The sequence below is a fragment of the Myxine glutinosa genome, chromosome 5 (genome assembly GCF_964187855.1).
Source record: "Myxine glutinosa chromosome 5, kmMyxGlut1.1, whole genome shotgun sequence".
In the NCBI taxonomy this organism is placed as follows: Eukaryota; Metazoa; Chordata; class Myxini; order Myxiniformes; family Myxinidae; genus Myxine; species Myxine glutinosa.
The window spans coordinates 146,967,795-146,988,913 of record NC_136265.1 but is presented as its reverse complement, the minus strand read 5'-3'; the positions used below and the strand labels follow the sequence as shown (position 1 = coordinate 146,988,913).

Genomic DNA, 21,119 nt, shown 5'->3' with positions numbered 1-21,119 from the left:
CAAAAGAGCCACCATATGAGGCTGAACACCATGATGATGGCACCGTTGTAGATGAGAAAGTCCGAGTAGTGGGAGTTCATCATTATAAGACCCACCAGAACGAGGACAATTCCGATCACGCTGAAAACGATGGCCAGCCAGAAGATAACTGCGCAGCGACCCAGGGAATCATTGCAGAAGCAACCTCGCCTGCCCGGCATCGTGAACGATATGCGGGATCAACAACCCGCATCACTCGCAAGATGCACCTACCGCAAGGGTGTCATTGAGAAAGGGCGTTCACCGGGGGCCGCCCATCCATCGTGTCTACATAACAAACAAGTGGTGACATCATCTGATCTCTCTGTGTCTCCTCTTTTCCTGTTTGTTCTTTGCTTTGCTTGATATGTGTCCAAGTGTGGTCCCACTGTCGGTATACATCGCCTTTTAACCTCTGTTACCTCTGTTAGCTCACTGATTTATGATTCCAACTATTCTATAAAAACAAGGTTGTGAATCTCCAGCCACAATGTTTAAACATAGGGGCAACACCCCTGGCACTCACCTGGTAGAATAAACAGTATACTGCACCGGTGTTTTAAACCAATTTAAATGGTTGCTAGAAGGCAGCACAGCATGTAGAATCACATGAACATAATCATAAGACTTTAAACAAACAAGCAAAAAATACCTATTTTGGGGGGCAAATACCTATTGGGGGGGGGGCAAACGAAATACCCCACCCCGTGTACCTCCTCAGACCCCAATTTTTCCAATGCCTTGAACAAACATTGGTACATCACAGATGATGAAGGTTGTCATGAAGTTTCATCAAATTGTGTGTAGGTTCTGAGAAAAAAGCAAATACCTATTTTGGGGGACAAGCCCCCCTCCCACCCCCCATAGACCACCTCAGACCCGGATTTATTTAAATACAACAACAACACAACATGCATTTTAAGGCCATTTTCCCTGCTAGAGCGGGGGTTAGCCTTGCGGTCCCCATGACAATCGTCTCCATCTTGCCCTATTTTCTGCATCTCCCCTTGTTAACCCCCTTGCCCTCATTTCTTCTTCCACCATCTTTAGCCAAGTTAGTCAGGTTCACTATGTTTTTTCGTTCAAAATCATGGTAGATTAGCAAACCTATACATTTTTGGAAACGTTATTACATGGAAAATCAGAAAATCAATGTTTACATTTGCCAATTCCGACCAATTCGATTCGACCAATTCGACCAATCGACCAATTCCATTCGACCAATTCGACCAATCGTTTCGATCGACCATTCGACCATTCGACCGATTCGATTCGATTCATCGAATTCGATTCGATCGACCATTCGACCAATTCGATTTGCCAATCAATTTGACCGACCTTTGCTTGTGTGGAACGGACTGTGAAAACGATGCGGACTATATTGTCGGATACGACACACAGGACAGTGATGACGAACTCTAAATGGCATATTCTGTAATCGTGTATGTTTGATGCCATTGACTGCCTGTGTATATTTTGTCATTGACTGCCTGTGTAGATGTGAAGTTATACTGACTGCATGTGTATATATGATTTTGCTGACTGCCTGTGTATGTTTGGTGATATGAATTATTGTGACACATTTTGATGTTATTAACTGCCTGTACAAAATGATAACATGTATTTGATTATGCAACTTATCGCGAATATATAGACAGTATTTTGCAATTCAAAACCTTTGATTCGTTTCTTACCATTCCCCATAGCACTAATTTGATACTTTCATTGGATTCCTTGTCCCTGAAAATATAGGTTTAGTATATTTTTAAAAGGTTTTAGGGTAATTAGAGGCAGAAATAGAACAAAATATGTATTTTACAGTGGCCATTTTGAAAATCCAAAATGGCCGCCATACAGGTATCTCTCCAAATGTAAACATTGATTTTTAGTTTCCTTATGCTATAACCTTTCCAAAAATGTATAGGTTTGCTAATCTACCATGATTTTGAACGAAATATAATTTATTGACATAGTGAACCCGACTAAGTCTTTCTCGGTCTTCCCCGTCCTCTACTTCCTTCTACATTCATTTCCATCACTCTTCTCAACCAGTCACTTTCATCCTTCCTCAACACATGACCAAACCATCTCAACCTGTTCCTCTTCACAGCATCAATCACAGGCTCTATTCCCATCATCTTTCGCAATTCATCATTTGTCTTCCTCTCTCTCAACGATACTCCGCACATCCATCGTACCATTCACATTTCCACCCTTTCCAACCTTCGTTGCTGCTCTACGTTCATTACCCATGTCTCGCTCCCATAAATCATAACACTTCTCACACATGCAGCATACACCTTTCCCTTCAGCTTCAACGACACTCCCCTCCTCATCAGCATGCCACTCAGTTCCCGAAACTTCTTCCATGCACATCTCACTCTAGCAACCGTTGCCGAGTCTGATCCACCTTCTCCATTCAGCATGTCTCCGAGGTAGCAAAATGTTTTCACAGCTTCCAGCTTCACGCCGTCTCCAAGATCCAACTCAACATTTCCTCCATCTGCAGCTCCCTCTGTGCACACCTTACATTTGAATGTAGCTGCCACACTGGTTAATGACCCTCTCAAACCACTACATTTTTGATGAACCCACTCAGCGCACATTGTACATTGAATGGAGTTCACTCCGACACCCTTCCTGCACACAGCACAGGGCCACTTCCCAGTTCTTTCCACCTCACCACATGCTTTACCACTTGCCATCACCTTCGTCTTTCCGATATTCACCTTCAGACCTTTTGTCTCCATACATTCCTTCCACTTGTTCATCTTTTCCTTCAGTCCATCCATACTTTCCGCAATCAACACCAGATCATCTGCATACAACAACTCCCACGGTAAACCCTCCTTTACGTTCTGAGCCAGCATCTCCATCACAGCTACAAATAGTAGTGGACTTGGTACCGACCCCTGATGCACTCCCACCTTCACCTCAAACTCACCACTGTTCCCGTCCTTCGTCCTTATATTTAGGCAGTTAAGACCGAAAAATAGGGCGTATCGTTCATTTTTTCAGGAAAGCACCAAATTTGGCACAGATGTAGTATGGACCTATACAATTGTTTTCCTGAGGGGCGCCCAAAAATTCAGAACCCCTGGTGGCCGCCATATTGAATTTCAACATGACCGCCCTCTGTGACCTATTTCCCTCAATAACTTCTATACTATGAGCGATAACACCACAGTTCCAGTGTCTTACCCCATGTTTTCATGGTCTCTGAATCCAATGGGATCAATTGCATAAAGATTGGCATCCATCATCTTTAATTTCAAGATGGCCGCCATGGTGTTTCCATTTTCCTTGAATCTCTCATCGTATTTTAGGTAAAATTTCAATTCCAAGTGATACACATTGTTTTATTGGTCTCTGATAACAATGGAATGGTATTAATTAAAGTTACACACAGTTGCAGTTTTAACTTAAAATATTGTGGGCACTTGAAAGGTGGAGGCTGTCGCACAGACGCATAGTACTACAAGCACTGTCCATCGCAGTCACACAGTGATGTGCAGGGCAGATTTGCCCTGGAGCATTTACAGTTGCCTTTACAGGTCGACTTACAATGGCAGCTTGTAAGCTCTGAACATGCCTCCTGTATCAGTGGTATTGTGGTCCAAATTGGTGTCCAAGAAGTCCCTGTTTTCATCCAGCCCCAATCAGCTGGTGATGGAAGTTCTGGGTAGGGCACAAGTGCCTGACTCCATACGTGTCCAGCCTGAAAACATGCACGTTTTAGGTGTTGTTCGAAGGCGTCTGCTGTTGGGGGAATGTGATCAATTGTTCTTGCCTTCTTCGTGAACAAGTGTCGGCGCATGTCATTCACTGTCTTTATCTCGGTAGTCCGGTCATAGAGGATGGCAACATATCTTTCTATGCTCTGTAGTTCCATAGTAATAGCGTCCACAGATGGCCTATAAGTGAGAGCATGAAAGGTCTGCGTGATGCTGGGGTATGCCTCCCAAGCCTTCCAGGCTGTCTTTTTCCCAATTTGGGCAAAAAATGACACTGTGTCGCAGCCAGTGAAGGCATGAAATAATGGCAAAGACTCGGACTTCCTGCGGCCAAGGCCGGTGGCAATTTTATGGATGGCAAGGTAGCGGTAGCTTTTACCAGTGCCAATGGCAATCCAGAGTTCCTCCACACCGTGTGACTGGTAGGTAAAGAAGTGTGCTATTGCCAAGACCACAATATCAGAATCTACAGTTCGAATCAATACCCGTTTTCTCCCCTTTTTCACGGCATCCAGGACATTTTTTTGGATTTTTTGAATTTTCTGAAATTTTGGGCGCCCCTCAGGAAAACAATTGTATAGGTCCATACTACATCTGTGCCAAATTTGGTGCTTTCCTGAAAAAATGAACGATGCTTCCTCTTAACTGCCTAACTATTACAGATGTGCACGCTCTTTTGTACATTGCCATCACTACTCTGATCAACCATTCCTCCACTCCTAACTTCCTCATTGCCCATGTCAATACTTTGCGTGGAACCCTATCGAATGCTTTCTCCAGATCAACAAACCCAAGAAACAACTTCTTCCTCTTCTCCATGTACTTCTCCTGCAACTGCCTCACAATAAAAAGCGCGTCTGTCGTTCCTCTTCCTGGCATAAATCCAACCTGCATTTCGTCGATCTTCACTTTGTTCCTTATCCTCCTCTCCAAAGTGAAGATCGACGAAATGCAGTTTGACCTTTGAAATGCAGATCGACGAAACGCAGAAATGCAGAAATGCATTACATATTGTGGATTTATTTAACTGCCAGGAACAAACTTTGGTACAGCACGGGTGATTAAGGATGTGGTCAAGTTTCATATCAGAATTGCATGTGTGGTTTCTGAGAAGAAAGCAAATACCTATTTTGGGGGGCAACACCCCCCCCCCCCCCATAGACCACAAAAGGGGCAGATTTTTTCAATTCCATGAACAAACTTCGGTACATCACGGGTGGTGAAGGTTGTGGTCAAGTTTCATCAAAATAGTGTGTGTAGTTTCAGAGGAAAAAGCAAATTCCTATTTTGGGGGGGTCAAACCTGGATCCACTTTGACCCCTGGTAAACCCCCTTAGACTCCGATTGTTTTTTTTAATGCCGTGAACAAACTTTAGTCAACACAACAAATATCATTCGTGACAAATTTGGTCGCAATCCCATCAGCGGTTTCGGAGAAGAAGTTTCAAGTGTTTACGGACTGACGACGCATCATCGCATAAACTCCCCTGAACTTCGTTCCAGGTGAGCTAAAATAGGACTACGGGTCCTGAAGCTCACGTGGATCAGTCACACAGACCCCTTCAGAACTTGATATTTTTATGCCGTGAAAATTTTTGGTACATCAAGGGTGATGAAGCTTGTCGCCAGGTTTCATCAAAATCGTATGAGTAGTTTTGGAGAAGAGAGCAAATACCTATTTTGAGGGGTCAACCCTCCACCACCCCCTCACCCATAACCCCCGTATTGAGTGCAGATTTTGATGCGATCAATATTTGATGATGGACTTGGACTTGCGATCAATACGCGATCACACCCCAGATGTTTTTTTTTTCATTCCGTGAACAAACTTGATTTCCAACATACCAAATATCATTTTAGCCAAATTTGGTCACAATCCCATCAGCAGTTTCAGAGAAGTTGCAAGTTTTTACGGACTGACCACACCATCTCATAAGCTCCCTGGAACTACGTTCCAGGTGAGTTAAAAATAAATGTCAGTTAAAAAACCACATTTATAATCTGGCCTCCAAAGCCAGTCGCCGCCTGGGCATCCTCACACCACATACAAGGCTTTCATCCGCAGCTCAATGGAATACTGCTCTCCCCTCTGTGCTGGTGCTCCTGCCTCACACCGAGCTCGGATTCACGCTGTTGAAACCAAAATGTTCAGAATCATTGGAATCTCCCGCGATGAAGCTAACTCCGAGGGCCTTTCACTCACCGCAGGCAGGCTGGTGGTCTTTCCGTCTTCTACCGACTCCTCTCCGGCCTTGTTCCCCCAGCTCTATCTGTGCTCTGTTCACCAAATATTCCTACATGTCGCACAATATCTGCCAGCAACCCTCTTATGGTTAAACTGCCAAAATCAAGACTCTCTGCTCACCTTCACTCCTTCATTCCTCTTCTCTCCCGCCTCTGGAACAAACTCCCACACTCCCTTCAATCCCACTCCTCCCTCCAGGTCTTTAAAACAGCTGTTCACCACCATCTCTTATCTTCCCCCATCCAAAACCTTGATCTTTTCTACCCCCATTAATTCACCCCAGATCCACTTTTCTGAAATACAGACTTCTTTCTTGGAAGTCCTAGCAGTGTCCGTGTTTTTTTTCCTCTCCCAATCCCCCTCCCTCCCACTTACCATGCTCCCCCCCCCCCCCTCCAAGCCCTCTCCCTCCCACAGATCTCCCAATGTCCCTGTTCTCTGCTGTTGTACTTGTGTGCTTCCCTCTCTCTTCCCATCTTGTCTCCTGCTCCCTTTATTGTAAGTTTTGTGTGTCCGTTTGTTTTTTTTGTGTGAGTAATGTTAGCTCTCACACGAGCCTCGATCTTGTATACAAAAAAAAAAAAATCTCTCCAAGATACCGGCGATAACTCCCCGATACGCTTCGTTAAAAACAAAATCCGTGGGATCTTTAACATTAACTAATCGGTTCTCGTCGACAGGACAACCAGCTTAATGTCCATCTGCGAGGCCAAACACACTGAGATGGGACACCCTGCTTGCGAAGCACAGATTCGACAGTGAGGCTATTTATGTTCGTTTGGGGGATGGAACCCTGGAGTGTGATGCTCAGAGGGGAGTGTGATGTCTGCAGTGTAGCTTGGTGCTTGGGTTCGAATCCCGACCCAGCTGTTAACCCCCACCCTGGTGTCTCACCATCCCTTCTTGTTCGGGATTGGAAGTCGCGTGAATTGGTGTAAATCACGTGACCTGCGCTGTTTCGTGCTCTATGGTGATTACCTGGGAGTTTCCTCCGTCTCTCCTGCAGATCTAATTTATCATTCCCATGGAGGAACCTTACCCTGGTCTATATAAGAGGTTGGAAATGTTGCGGGAATTAAATAAATCTTTATATTGATAACCAACGGCCAAAGGGAACTTGTTCATCATTATCTCTGTACAAATCTGCAGACGCTCGATGTTGTGTCCGCAGAACCCACGAGGCGCCACCGGTGGGATGGAGCTCAAGGGTAGCTGCTATAAAAGAGCGGAGTGACCCGCACGCCGAGCCTCATATACCCGACGAGGACCACATGGCGTGCGGCGCCACCTTCTACTTCGACTCGCTGCTGGGTAACTGTCAGCCCTGCAGCGAATTCTGCATCTATCCTCCCGCGGTGTGTGTGCAGTACTGCACCCCCAGTGCAGCACCCCCGACTCCTCCTGGTACGTCCTTCTCACGTCACAGCACTCCACACATAATGGGACACAGGAGTATCAGCCATAGGTATCAGCATAGGTATCAGCATAGATACATACATAGGTATCAGCCATTAGTATTTATTTATTATTTTTTACATATTAGACACACAAATATCACACACACGACACACACACACACCAACATACACACACACACACACACACACACACACACACACACACACACATACACACCTACACACACACCAATACACACACACACACACCGACATACACATACACACCTACACACACACACACCAACATACACACACACACACACACCAACATACACATACACACCTACACACACACACACACCTACACACACACCCCCAATATACACACACACCTACACACATACACCCTTACGTACACACACATACACCCTTACGTACACACACACACACCTACATACACACCAACATACACACACACACCCAACATACACACCGACATACACATACACACCTACACACACACACACACACACACCCAATATACACACACACCTACGTACACACACACCCCCCTACGTACACACACACCTACATACAGGGAGTGGATACTTTGAGACCTGTGAGGGCTCCGTTCCACCTTCTGAAACCCGCACCTGGAGATGGGGGGTGGCGGCGAGGCAGGAGGTGCCCCTCCCCCTACGGATTTTCGTTGATAAGTTATAATTATGCTGTGATATTGGATGCAGTCCAGTGGCAGAAACGGAGTGGTACACACCATTCAATGTTCTCGTCATGTGTGACTCAATTGTGCGTCTGTTTACAGGATACACACATCACGTGGTTAGAGGTGTCGAGTTAAGTTTTTAATCCTCACTAAATGTGTGTTTCCCAATCGACACGTCACAACGCACGCACGGTAATCATGCATTACGTTACGTAATCAACCGACGCAAATTACTATAACACCCGATTTATGTTCGTGGGTGTTACATCTAAATAGATTAACCATAAGTATATTCAATTGAATAAGTATATTCAATCCAGAACCGTACAGCGTTTACATTTACAACATTTACAACATTTACCCCAAACGAGCGCGGTACACACCTTGACTTCCAGCACCTCAAGACCACATTTCCGGCCCATCTTCCTGGCCAAAACCCAACCACCGGAAGTCCCTTCAAGAAGGTCTGGGCATTCAAATAACTAACGCACTATTGTGCTTACATATTATAACTAACTACCTATTGTACTTGCATATTATAACTACCTAAGTCTAACTATTGTGCTTACATTACTAAAAAATAGCATCAGGTGATTTTTGAATGGCTCCATATTGAGGTTAAAGTAAACCATCCGTGACCGTGTGACGAATCGGCTCGTTCTGATAATGATATAACCCCGTGGCGGAGGCTGACATGGTGAGAGATGTCGAGTTAATTATTTAATAGCGCATTAAATGCGCGTTTCCCAATCGGCCGTTACCGGATTTTGTCGCAGGTTGTGAGCACAATGCGGTCATTCTTGTTCTGACTGTGGATTCCAGCTGACCAAGTCTGCTCATCAGTTCGTCACTTTGGCCCATTAGTCATCGCGAATCTGCTGAACTCTTGGGCCAGGGAAGAACGCGAGGAACTGCAGAAACTGCCAAGAACGCAGCAAATACCGTTTCCGATAATCATTTTTCAAACTTTCTTGGAGGAGGACCCCCCAGACCTCCCTCCCCTCTCCCCCTGTTTGGCACTATGATTTGGTGACCCTGCCACACCATGCGTACCATGCACCCCTACACCACAGTACTGCACCCCCAACTCCTACGTGGTACATCCTTATCAAATCACACCACTCCACACCAGGTGTGCTCTTCCTGCACCTTAAATGGTATGCGGAAGTATCGAATCGGTTAGAATGGACTTCATCCTCCCAAAGTGTAAACTCCACATTCACCTCCATTCTTTGCTTCCGCTCTTTTCTCACCTACGGATCTGTGTCCATTTCCTTGAGCTCTTGCCTCCGTCACCTCATGATCTCTCCTGTTTATGACACTGCGTTTTACGACACCAGTTGAGAAATCCCTGTCATACTTCTCCCTTCCTGGTTGTTCCACTGTTTTCCCTTGGGCCCATTCTGTCTGTTGACCCACATTGCCCCCCACTGTCGTTGTGCTGTTACCTGAGCCTGGATACCCATATTTAAATACATTCTCATGTCGTAGATCTTCACACTCTCACGAGAAGCCCTACCTGTGTTGTTTGATCATTTCATGTATACGAGGGGCAATGGACCCTTCGTTTGGAGAACTTCACGTCATTTCATCAACCACATCCTTCTATGTATCTGATTTCACCTCCTCGCACGATAAATTCCAGAAATCTTCATCTGCCAGTTTTTTGGAAATCTAACCAGGTCTTGTGCACGACCTGACGTCGAGGTCACGTGTCCGATGGTGCTGCTTCCTCGTCCATTCCTACAGTGCAAGTTCCCTTATGAGGATCCTCAACGTAGCCAATGAGAGCCTATCACGTGATGCTAATTGTGTTCATCTTCACCATACATGCATCTGGGGTTGTCGGCCATTGGGAGTTGATGCACTCTCCGTCACCACCTGTAGAGTTTTCCCACTTTTTCCATTCTCATAGCCTCGCCATATGGTACCCTACAACATGTGCTTATTGGTCCCCTACCGGTTCCACCGGATGGGACCATAGGTTTGCTCTCCCTCTGTCCATCTGTTTGTCCCACCTGTGGTTTTCCAGACTTTTTTCCCCATACCCTTTAACATTTTCAACTGAAACTTAGTGCATGGATTTATTAGGATAAGTTACAGAACAAGTTCGAGTTTCGGGTCATTTCGTCAATTTTTCATGGAGTTATGCCCTTTTTGGACTTAGAAAATATGACATCAGCAGAAGACATTTATTGTGAAGCAATTGTCCCTCCTCTTGTACAGGCCAATAATGGAAAAGTGGAACCGTGCTTTTGGCGTGGTGAATGATGTATGAGACATTCGTGTAAACTATAAATAAATTATTGTTCATTTCGGTAATTTTCACATTTACCACCATGCAAGGTCAACTTGATGGAGTAAAGTGATTTGTATTGCTTTATCAGGACAGCTGATTGGAATGGTTCATAATATAGGATGGGAATTTCAAAACAACTTTCAGGAACGTGATGATCATGATGCTCCATGGCACGTCCACCTTTTAGCCGGCGGAGCCGGTGTTGTGAATGAACGCGTACGTATTATGTTGAAAAGCCAGATTTTGCTGAATCCTTTGAGAATTTCGAAGCTTTAACGCACCAGATCGCTCCATGGAGGCCGCCATCTTGCGGATGCAGAAGTATGCATAAACAATTGCGAAAACGTTCAATAGGAGTTTGTTTCACCCGTCTTTTTTTGATTCACAATCTTATGCACCTCTAATTTGTAATTAAAATACTTTAAGACCAACCTCGTTCCCCGGGCCCGCACGGGCCCTGGTTATCTTCAACGAAAATCGTCACCAAACACCGGAACCAATGAGATTGGAGCATTTGAAAAAATATTTCAAAAAAGCTTGTTGCCGTTTCGGAGGCTGAAAACGGCGTCAAATATTCTAAAATTGACGAATAATTATTTTTTAGAAATCTCACGGCCGTAGGGGATAGTTTTTCACGGCCGGAAATATCCGAAGTTGAGACGGAATTCACCGAATTAATCAAGAAGGAAATTTTATAAATTTCAATCTCATCCAGAATGCAAATGGTGTCATTTTGAACTAGGTACGGTACCTACTACACCTACCTACTACCAACTACATAACTCACTGATGCCATAGTGATGGGAAATAGTGGCAAGAGGCTTTGGCTTCGCCGGCTCATTGCGGCTTTGCAGTCGGGTACTAGTATTTATATATTTTGAACATGTATGGTATCCGTTTAATTGGCTTGCACTATGGTGTAGAGATACGCACACTCTAGGATGTCTACCCTGTGTTGTAATCCCGACACAGCTGTAAACTACCATCCTGGTGTTTCACAGGCAGAGTGCTTTATCAATGTATCAATGTCTACCAGCATTAGTTGGTGTATGTTAAAGAACCCACGGTGTCCTTTTTATCTTGCCAAAACGAAGTTTTTGCAAGATGTATTAGTCAGCTTGTATGTTTGTTTGTTATCTTGCCAAAACGAAGTTTTTGCAAGATGTATCAGTCAGCTTGTATGTTTGTTTGTTTGTTTTTTTGTTTTTTTGTTTTTTTGTTTTTTTGTTTGTGGTTAATCATTTTTTTTTCACGTTTAGATCACTCTGTAGACCACAGTTATTATTGGAAACTCCTGTAACTTCGCATATCAGAGTCCTATAGAGATACCCTTCAGCACACAAAATTTTGAAGGTCAAGGTCAAAGGTCAAGGTCACTTTGCGGTCAATCATGGAGGTCAACGAAACCCTTATTTTTTGAGTAACTTTGATCGGATCGTCTCCAAACTTCATGGGAATCTAGTATATGGTCCGGCGCTCAGCTGATTAGTTTTTGGTGGCGATCGGCCTTGACCTTCATGGTTAGCGCTGGAGGTCGAAAATTATTGACCCCAAGGTCAAATTACGAAACCCTTATTTTTTGAGTAACTTTGATCTTATGATCTCCAAACTTGGTGGGTATATAGGGTGTGGTATGGCGCTCAGTTGATTAGTTTTTGGTGTCGATCGGCCTTGACCTTCAAGGTCATTTTGAAGGTCATTCAATTTTGACCAAAAGGTAAAATTTTCAAGTTTCAGTTACCATATCGAGTAGTACCTCAAATTGAAGCCCTTGTTGAGTGCTTTCCAAACATATAACTAGTTTGACAATGTGACGTCATTTGATGACGTCATGACGAAAAAACGGAATTTTCATGAAAAAATTATTTCCTCAGTTCTCATCAAAATCTTTCAATATTTCATGTGCGTTGGTCATGAAGACATACTATTCACCATACGAAATTATTAAGGTCAAGGTCAAATGGCAAGATACGGTTCACCCTGTGGGTGACATATGTTCATTTGTTTTTTTTTTTGTTTGTGGTTAATCATTTTTTTTCACGTTTAGATCACTCTGTAGACCACAGTTATTATTGGAAACTCCTGTAACTTCGCATATCAGAGTCCTATAGAGATACCCTTCAGCACACAAAATTTTGAAGGTCAAGGTCAAAGGTCAAGGTCACTTTGTGGTCAATCATGGAGGTCGACGAAACACTAATTTTTTGAGTAACTTTGATCGGATCGTTTCCAAACTTCATGGGAATCTAGTATATGGTCCGGCGCTCAGCTGATTAGTTTTTGGTGGCGATCGGCCTTGACCTTCATGGTTAGCGCTGGAGGTCGAAAATTATTGACCCCAAGGTCAAATTACGAAACCCTTATTTTTTGAGTAACTTTGATCTTATGATCTCCAAACTTGGTGGGTATATAGGGTGTGGTATGGCGCTCAGTTGATTAGTTTTTGGTGTCGATCGGCCTTGATCTTCAAGGTCATTTTGAAGGTCATTCAATTTTGACCAAAAGGTAAAATTTTCAAGTTTCAGTTACCATATCGAGTAGTACCTCAAATTGAAGCCCTTGTTGAGTGCTTTCCAAACATATAACTAGTTTGACAATGTGACGTCATTTGACGGCGTTATGACGAAAAAACTGCACTTTTCATGTATATTGTATTGCTTTAGTTCGCATTGTTTAGGTCACTCTGTAGAGCACAGTTCCCTTTGGAAACTCTTGTAAGTTCGCATATCAGAGTCTTTTAGAGATACCCTTTAGCACACAAAATTATGAAGGTCAAGGTCAAAGGTCAAGGTCACTTTGCGGCCAATCATGGAGGTCGACGAAACACTAATTTTTTGAGTAACTTTGATCGGATCGTCTCCAAACTTCATGGGAATCTAGTATATGGTCCGGCGCTCAGCTGATTAGTTTTTGGTGGCGATCGGCCTTGACCTTCATGGTTAGCGCTGGAGGTCGAAAATTATTGACCCCAAGGTCAAATTTTGAAATCGTAGGTACCATATCGAGTAATACCTCATATGAATGCCCTTGATGAGTGCTTCCCAGATCTGTAAACAGTTTGACGCTATGACGTCATTTGATGACGTCATGACGAAAAAACGGAATTTTCACATTTTGGCAAGATACGGTTCACCCTGTGGGTGATTTTTATTTTTGTTGTTTTTTTGTATAAAAGATCGAGGCTCGTGTAAGAGCTAACATTAATGACAAAAAAAACAGGGAAGCACAGAGAGAGGGAAGCACACAAGTACATTTGAGAGCAGGGACATCGGGAGATCTGTGGGAGGGAGAGGGCTTGGGAGGAGGAGGCATGGGAATGGGGTTTGGGGGTGTGCGAGAGGTATAAAACACATGGACACTGCTAGGACTTCCAGGAAAGAAGTCGGTATTTCAAAAAAGTGGATCTGGGGTGAATTAACGGGGGTAGAAAAGATCAAGGTTTTGGATGGGGGAAGATAAGAGATGGTGGTGAACAGTAGTATCCTTCGCTAAGAGTAGTCAAGCTATCTCCTGCACCCTGAACAAATCCCAAATTCTTGCCCTGATTTCCTGTGTTGGAGTGGCGACTCATCCAGGATTATAACCGTAGCCATATAAACTGCTTGTTGCATCATTACTAAGTTACATCATTACTAGGGCGTGGATGTGCTGCTGATGCAGTGCCGCTTGGACATTCGGTTAGGAATTTGTAATTTGTTCAGGATGCCGGTGATAACTCGCCTGATCTCCGCAAGCGATACCGAGGGATCTTTAACGACCTGTGCTGGACCTCCTCCGCTGGACGGTACACACATTGATGTATGGCCCATTGGCCCTGCACGTGAAACGCCAGGATGACAGTGTATAGCTGGGTCGAGATTCAAACCCAAGCTAGACAGCTCAAAGGTGAGTGCGCACACCTCTAAGGCCTAAGCTATCCTGAAAGCCCGTGGTGCAGGTGAAAAGGTCGACGAGTTAGCAAAGTCCCTCCCAACAAATCTCATTTTTCACTTTTACAAATATTTATTTCGTTTCATATTTCAAAAAGTGTATCGATTCGTTTATTTTCTCATTTTGTGTCAGAATTAGTGATTGTATAGCACCTTGCAATGATGATTAATGTCTCTGACGTTTCAATGAAACTTTTGACGTCACAAATACGTTGGATATGTCAATGTGGTGCAGTTCAATGTAGAACATCCGCTTTTAGACGTTCGTGTATTTTGTGGGGGCGAATGGGGTTGGTGGTGGGGTTTGGGTGGACTATTTGTGGAGTTTCGTTCCTCTTCGACACTATTTATTCCCATTACCCACTGGTTCGTGGAAGCCAAATGTTTAATACGAATTATTGTACTTTATATGATTGAATTTCGGAGTCCTTTCGTCAATTCAAGGTCCACATTTCATCGAACAACGGTATTAAAGGGCATTTTTGTTGTTGTCCAGAATTTGTATACACAGCAAAATTACAACCCAAGGCCACCACCAACGGCTCAAGGCTCATGTCAGGTGTGACGTTTTAACTTTGGAGGAGGAGGGGGTGGAGGGGGGGGGGGGGGATCACGTGACTACAGCAAGCACATGGTGAGACCGTTCTACCCAGAATCACATCTTCCCGGTCTTTTGTTGATCATAATTTGCAATTGCTTGGACTTGTCGGGTGTTCCAGACTGCTGACAATTGGGAATAAATGGCAATTGTTTCAGGAGTCTGCTGTCTGGCATTCCAATAACAAAAGGGAGAATTGCTTTGCAATACATGTCCCCTACCAATGTGACATTTTCTAATTCCAGAAAGAGCATAAATCCGTGGGAAAAATTAGTAAAACTCAACTAAATTCACACTTTTTCTGTAACTTATCAAAACTAGAACGGTACTCGGTAGAGCGCATGCCTCCGCCAGGCTGAACAGTTTATTTTGTATCCCAATGATAGGCCGGATCTGGATTCGGACCTGAACCAAAATCGAATCTGCTTGTTCTCGTCACTTAACCAACTCGTCCACCAAGTTTATTCATAACTCGTCCATAACGTTTTACAATATGTTATATATATCGCTTTTCACCCGATCTTTCAATGGTGAAGAATCACTTCAAAAATTAAATAATTCTCGTATCCGAATACATATTCAGATCTTCACCAAAATCGAAACGATTCTTCCTTGTCACACACCCGAGCGGCCCACAAAGTTTCATGCAAATCCGTCCATAACTTTTTGAGATATCGTGCTATACAGTATGTCAGTTTTAGTCCTATCTTCCAATGGTGAAGAATCACTTAAAAAATTCTACTAGCCGGATCAGGATCTTCACCAAAATCGAATCATTTCCTCGTTGTCACATACCCAACCTCCGCCAAATTTCGTCTGTATCCGTGCACAACTTTTTGAGATATCTTGTTCACAAACAGACAAACAGACAGGGGTGAAAACATAACCTCCATCCACCTTCGGTAGCGGAGGTTGAGTATGTGACATGAAGCCATGTACGAAGTTTCAGTTGAATATGTTAGAGTATGGGGAAAAGGTCTGGAAAACCACAGAATAAGTAAGTAAACCGCAGAAGTTCTTCAAGTATTTTGCAATTAACTTATTTGGCATTAATTTATAATTTTTCCACCTGGGGGATGGAATTATTTACTTTAGGTTGATAAGTTGATGGCTCCAATGCTCCGATGCTTTATGTTTGTTTGGTGGATGCAAGAAGGTGTTTGTTACTGCAAGAACAATTATTCGTTGATTTCATCACCATTCGTCATTGTTGGTGCGTATGCACTAATTACGGTATAGCGCAATGCTTCACCTGCAAAAGCAGTACTGATTGCCCTCCACTGCACGTCTGATGCTAATAATTACAGGTAATGTTTCTGGGGTCGGCGCCAGCCACACGGTAAGTGACACTTCTCTTGTTGTGTCCTTCCTTTCCAAAAGAAGGTGTTGTGTTGCAACTTCCCTGATTCAGTTATCTGGCCAGTTCCTGTTCGTTTTCTTTCAATGAGGGCAGCTAGGTTTAGGTGATAGCATGCAAGTGGTTTGGTAATTTATTTTATAATTTGGAACTACTACCCAGACCTGGAACTACCCAGGTCTGGAACTTCTACCCAGACCAGAACTAGTCTGGGTAGTAGTTCCAATCGCTCTGGCCATGTGTCGGTGAAGGTGTATCGGAGAGAAGATTTGCTCAAGTGCATGAAAGAAGCCATCGCCAGTTGTGGTGAGGTAGGTCAGGTTAAACATGGCAGACGTTAAAATTGGACACCATTTCTAGCCCTCTACCCCCCATGTGTGAACCTGTGTGTAAATAGATTCACGTAAGGCTGGTTTGCCCTAGGATCAGTCTCGCTCTGTGAGCACCATCCACCTTGCTCCAATGCCATGAACCGTTGAGACAGTCAGGGTAGATTGCACTGCACACATGGTCATTGAAATGGTTATGCAGTACTATATACTGCTTACTGTGGGTTTCTGTTCGAGTCCTCACTTTGGCTAGGGTGTGTCTAACTGCAAGGCAGTGGTTTTTCTGCGATACCATTTAACAAATGGTTAGGGGTTTAAATCAAAGTTTACCTTCTATTCGGCTCCATTCATTGTTCCCTACATCCTTAAGTCTCCCAGTCATTGCCCATGAAAAGCATCCCCATAGCATGATGCTGCCACCACCATACTTCACGGTAGGAAGCGGGATGACCTAGACCTGGATGTACGCTGGCTCGCTTCTAAGCTGTTTATCCTGGGTTTGAATCCCAACACAGCTATCAACTGTTATTCTTGTGTTTCACAGGAAGCTGATTCATCAATGTGTGTGCCACTCCCTCCGATAGTCTCTAAACTGGGCGTCCATCTGCCAGCATTAGTAGGTGGACGTTAAATATCCCACCGTGCCCTTCACGATGAGTAGGCAAGCTATCGCCGGCACCCTGAACAAATTACAAATCCCTGCCCTTGACTTCCTGTGTTGGAGTGGAGACACATCCAGGATTGTAACCCCAGCCATATAAACTGCTTTGGCAAAACCAGCGCTCTACATACAGCGCCTTCAGAAAGTATTTACACTCCTTGACTTTTTCACATTTGTTGTTACAACCTGAATTTAAAATGGATCAAATTAAAAAAAATTGTCTCCAATCTACACAAAATACACCATAATGACAAAGAGGAAACATGTTTTTGTTTTTTTTTGATTTTTACAGAGTTTTACAAGTTCATTGAAAATTAAATACAGAAATATCTAATTTACATACCGGCAAGTATTCAAACCACCCCCACCCCCTCCCGAGTCATACTTTGTAGAAGCGCCTTTGCAGCGATTACAGCTTTGAGTCTTCTTGGGTATGTCTGTATCAGCTTTGCGCATCTGTATTTGGGGAGTTTCTCTCATTCTTCCTTGCAGATTTGCTCAAGCTCTGTCAAGTTGGATGGGGAGTGTCGATGAACAGCAATCTTCAAGTCTTTCCACAGATTCTCAATGGGATTCAAGTCTGAACTTTGGCTGGGCCACTCAAGGACTTTCACAATCTTGTTCTGAAACCATTCCAGTGTTGCTTTGGCTGTATGCTTGGGGTCATTATCCTCTTGAAATGTAAATCTTCGCCACAGACTAAGGTGTATTGCACTTCGAAGCAGATTCTCCTGAAGGTTTGCTTGTATTTGGCTCCATCACTGTTCCCTATATCCTTAAGTCTCCCAGTCATTGCCCGTGAAAAGCATCCCCATAGCATGATGCTGCCACCACCATGCTTCACGGTAGGAATGGTGTTAGATGGGTGATGAACTGTGCTCGGTTTCTGCCAGAGGTAGCGCTTTGTATTCAGGCCAAAGCGTTTAATTAATCATCTCATCAGACCACAGAATATTTGCGGCCTGGTGTTGGCTTAACGGTTAGGGTGCTGGCTTGGGATCCTAGGATCCTGAGTTTAAATCCTGGTCAATCATTGAATTAACGCCAGGGGAGTTGACTCAGCCCGTCATCCTTCTGAAGTCAGCAAAATGAGTACCAGCTCAGTGGTAATTGGGGCACTGCACAAGCGGCACAAACACGCTGCCAAAAAAATGATGCAACCAGCAGCCACAGGCTGCATACAAAACAACAACCGAATATTTAGCCTCATGCTCTCAGAGACTTTCACGTGCCTTTTGCAAACCCCAGGCGTGCTGTCATGTGCCTTCTTCTCAAGAGTGGCTTCCACTTCCTAACGATGGAGATCACTGTGCTCTTGGGAACTTTGAACACTCTATAAATTGTTTCATACCCTTCCCCAGATCTATGCCTCCTCGCAATTCTATCTGGGAATTATAAGGAACAGTTCCTTGGACATCATGGTGGAGTTTCTGTTCTGATATGCACTGTCAACTGTGCGACCTTGTATATAAAGGTGTGTTTATTTGTAGATCATGTCCAATCAATTGAATTGGCCACAGGTGGACTCCAATCAAGTTGTAGAGACATCTCAGGGATGATCTCAATTTGAGCACCTGAGCTCAATTTGGAGTGGTATAACAAAGGGGTTGAATACTAATTGACTCAAGACATTTCTGCTTTTCAATTATTTTTTTTTTTTTTAATTTCTGAAACAAAAATTCCACTTTGACATGACGTGGTATTATGTGTAGATCAGTGACAAAAAGACTTGATTAAATCCATTTTCAATTCAGGCTGTAACACAACAAAATGTGAAAAAGTCAAGGGGTGTGAATACTTTCTGAAGGCACTGTAGATCGTGGCACATCATCGGACCTCCTAAAGTCGGTAAGCTTCCCAGCAAGGTTAAAGAGTCCCACCTGCCCTGATAAATCTTGTTTTAAGGCACCAGGTACTCACAATTTTGTTTAAAAAAAAACACCCTCGCCACACGAAGGTGGTAAGTGGTACTGTAGGTGTTTGACTAGGATAGGCTTTGTTTTATATTGTCCACATGAAGGATGTAATGTGAATTGAGTGCTCATCCAACAGCCTCCTCTGGCCCATCTCGTGGTATAATTAAGCACCGAATATCAACTTTAATCAATGACGACGGTAAATGAAACAGGACTTGAAAATAAATGAAGTAATGGTACCTTCTCTCTTCCCAGATCTCCCCCCAGATCCATCCATCTTTCCACTCATCATTTCTGCAGCAATTCTGCTTTTCGTCCTCCTGCTGGCACTCATCTTGCTGATTGTCCTCTGCTACAGTCGCGGCCAAACCTGCCATCACCCAGAGAAACCAATGGCCGTCTCCACCACGAGTCCCACGGAGGGGTCCGACGGAGCGGTCGCACCACTCCTGGTGCCCACGAAAACCCTCAGTCGATCCATCACTCGTGAATGCCAGGCCTTGCAGCCCGAGAACCTGGGACTTGGTGAAAGTAATGTGGTGGTTCGTGTGGTGTGATGGAAACAGGCAGGATGGCCGGCACACCAAGGTGCTTGAAGTAATTAATTGTTCTATTTCAAAGCTCAAACGTTGTTTATTGATGTTACCTGAGCGCAGGGTCAGATCTATAGGGGTTAATTGTGAGGGTTGCAACCCTTGCCCCTCCTGCCACCATGCCCTCGTTAGATGAGTGAATGTAGCTGCCATAATTGTATTCGGTGAACAGTTCTCGCAGGTCGGATGTTATAAAGGTGTTAAAAATAATTTAACAAGTCAAAAAGATTTGCGCATATGTAATCTTTCTTACTGGTATTTTTCATTGTTTTATACCAATGTGTAAATTTATTTGGGTCATCTATTTATTACGTACGCAAATGGCAGAATTTTATGCAATTTCCCCACCTCACACCCCCTCCTCACTACGTTTCATACATATATTTGCCCTTAGCCCTTCCCCTTACTCCGACCTAATCCGAAACTCCCCACTCTTTGTACACTCCCATACCATCCCTTCTCTTTCTTACCACCCACCCTCTCTTTCATTCCTTTTGTCATTTTTTATTTTGCCTGTTAGCTTTGTAAGCCTCCAGAATATCAGCTTTGCATCTTTGCCACAAACTTTGTTTGGGAACACGCTCCCAACCCCACTCCCCCACCCCACCAATCCTGGCATGCTCGACGCATCCCTGCAGAATGTCATATCCCATTAACAAGGGCATCATCTATATTCTATACAATGACAAACTATAAAGTTTTCAACCTTACTTTTATTCTGTCTTGTGAGTTCAAAGCAACTTTGGCCACAGATGTACACGTGGAACAATCAACTATTATTAATCCCCTACCGGTTTCACGATAGGTTTGCTCCACCGGCGGAGTTTGGATGTGGGGCAGGGGGGCAATACCCCCACCTTTATTTCTTTCAGTAGTTTACAATTAAGATCAAACATCCCGTATTTAAATGTGAGTAACAATAATGAAGGTAAACTGTACTTGTGATTTCATGTACACTACTGTAACTACACTAACAAACTAATTTTGGAAGTCAGACCTAGCTATACCCATTATTAATATTAAGCCCTTGCCCCCCCCCACCGCCCCCAAATAGAGAAGTCAAACGACGCCTATGGTTTGCTCTCCCTCTCTGTCCGTCCGTCCATCCCACCTATGATTTTTCAGGCTTTTTTCCCATACCCCTTAAAATATTCAACTGAAACTTGCTACATGGCTTTACTTTGACAACTTGCCGAACAAGTTCGAGTTTCAGGGTGTTTCATAAATTTCCTTTTCAGGTTGTTTCATTTTCATAAAGAGTTATGCCTTTTTGGCCTTTTTGTTTCATACATTTTTCAGAGTTATTCCTTTTTGGG

At 43.8% G+C, this 21,119-nt stretch overlaps 1 long non-coding RNA gene across 1 annotated transcript; it reads left to right on the top strand.

The window, feature by feature from the left end:
• Positions 1-211: 211 nt before the first annotated feature.
• Positions 212-20,513, top strand: LOC144892391 (uncharacterized). The gene is made up of 3 exons (XR_013623588.1): positions 212-324; positions 7,169-7,401; positions 19,466-20,513. It is a non-coding gene; the product is annotated as an uncharacterized LOC144892391 (long non-coding RNA).
• The last annotated feature ends 606 nt before the right edge of the window (positions 20,514-21,119 follow it).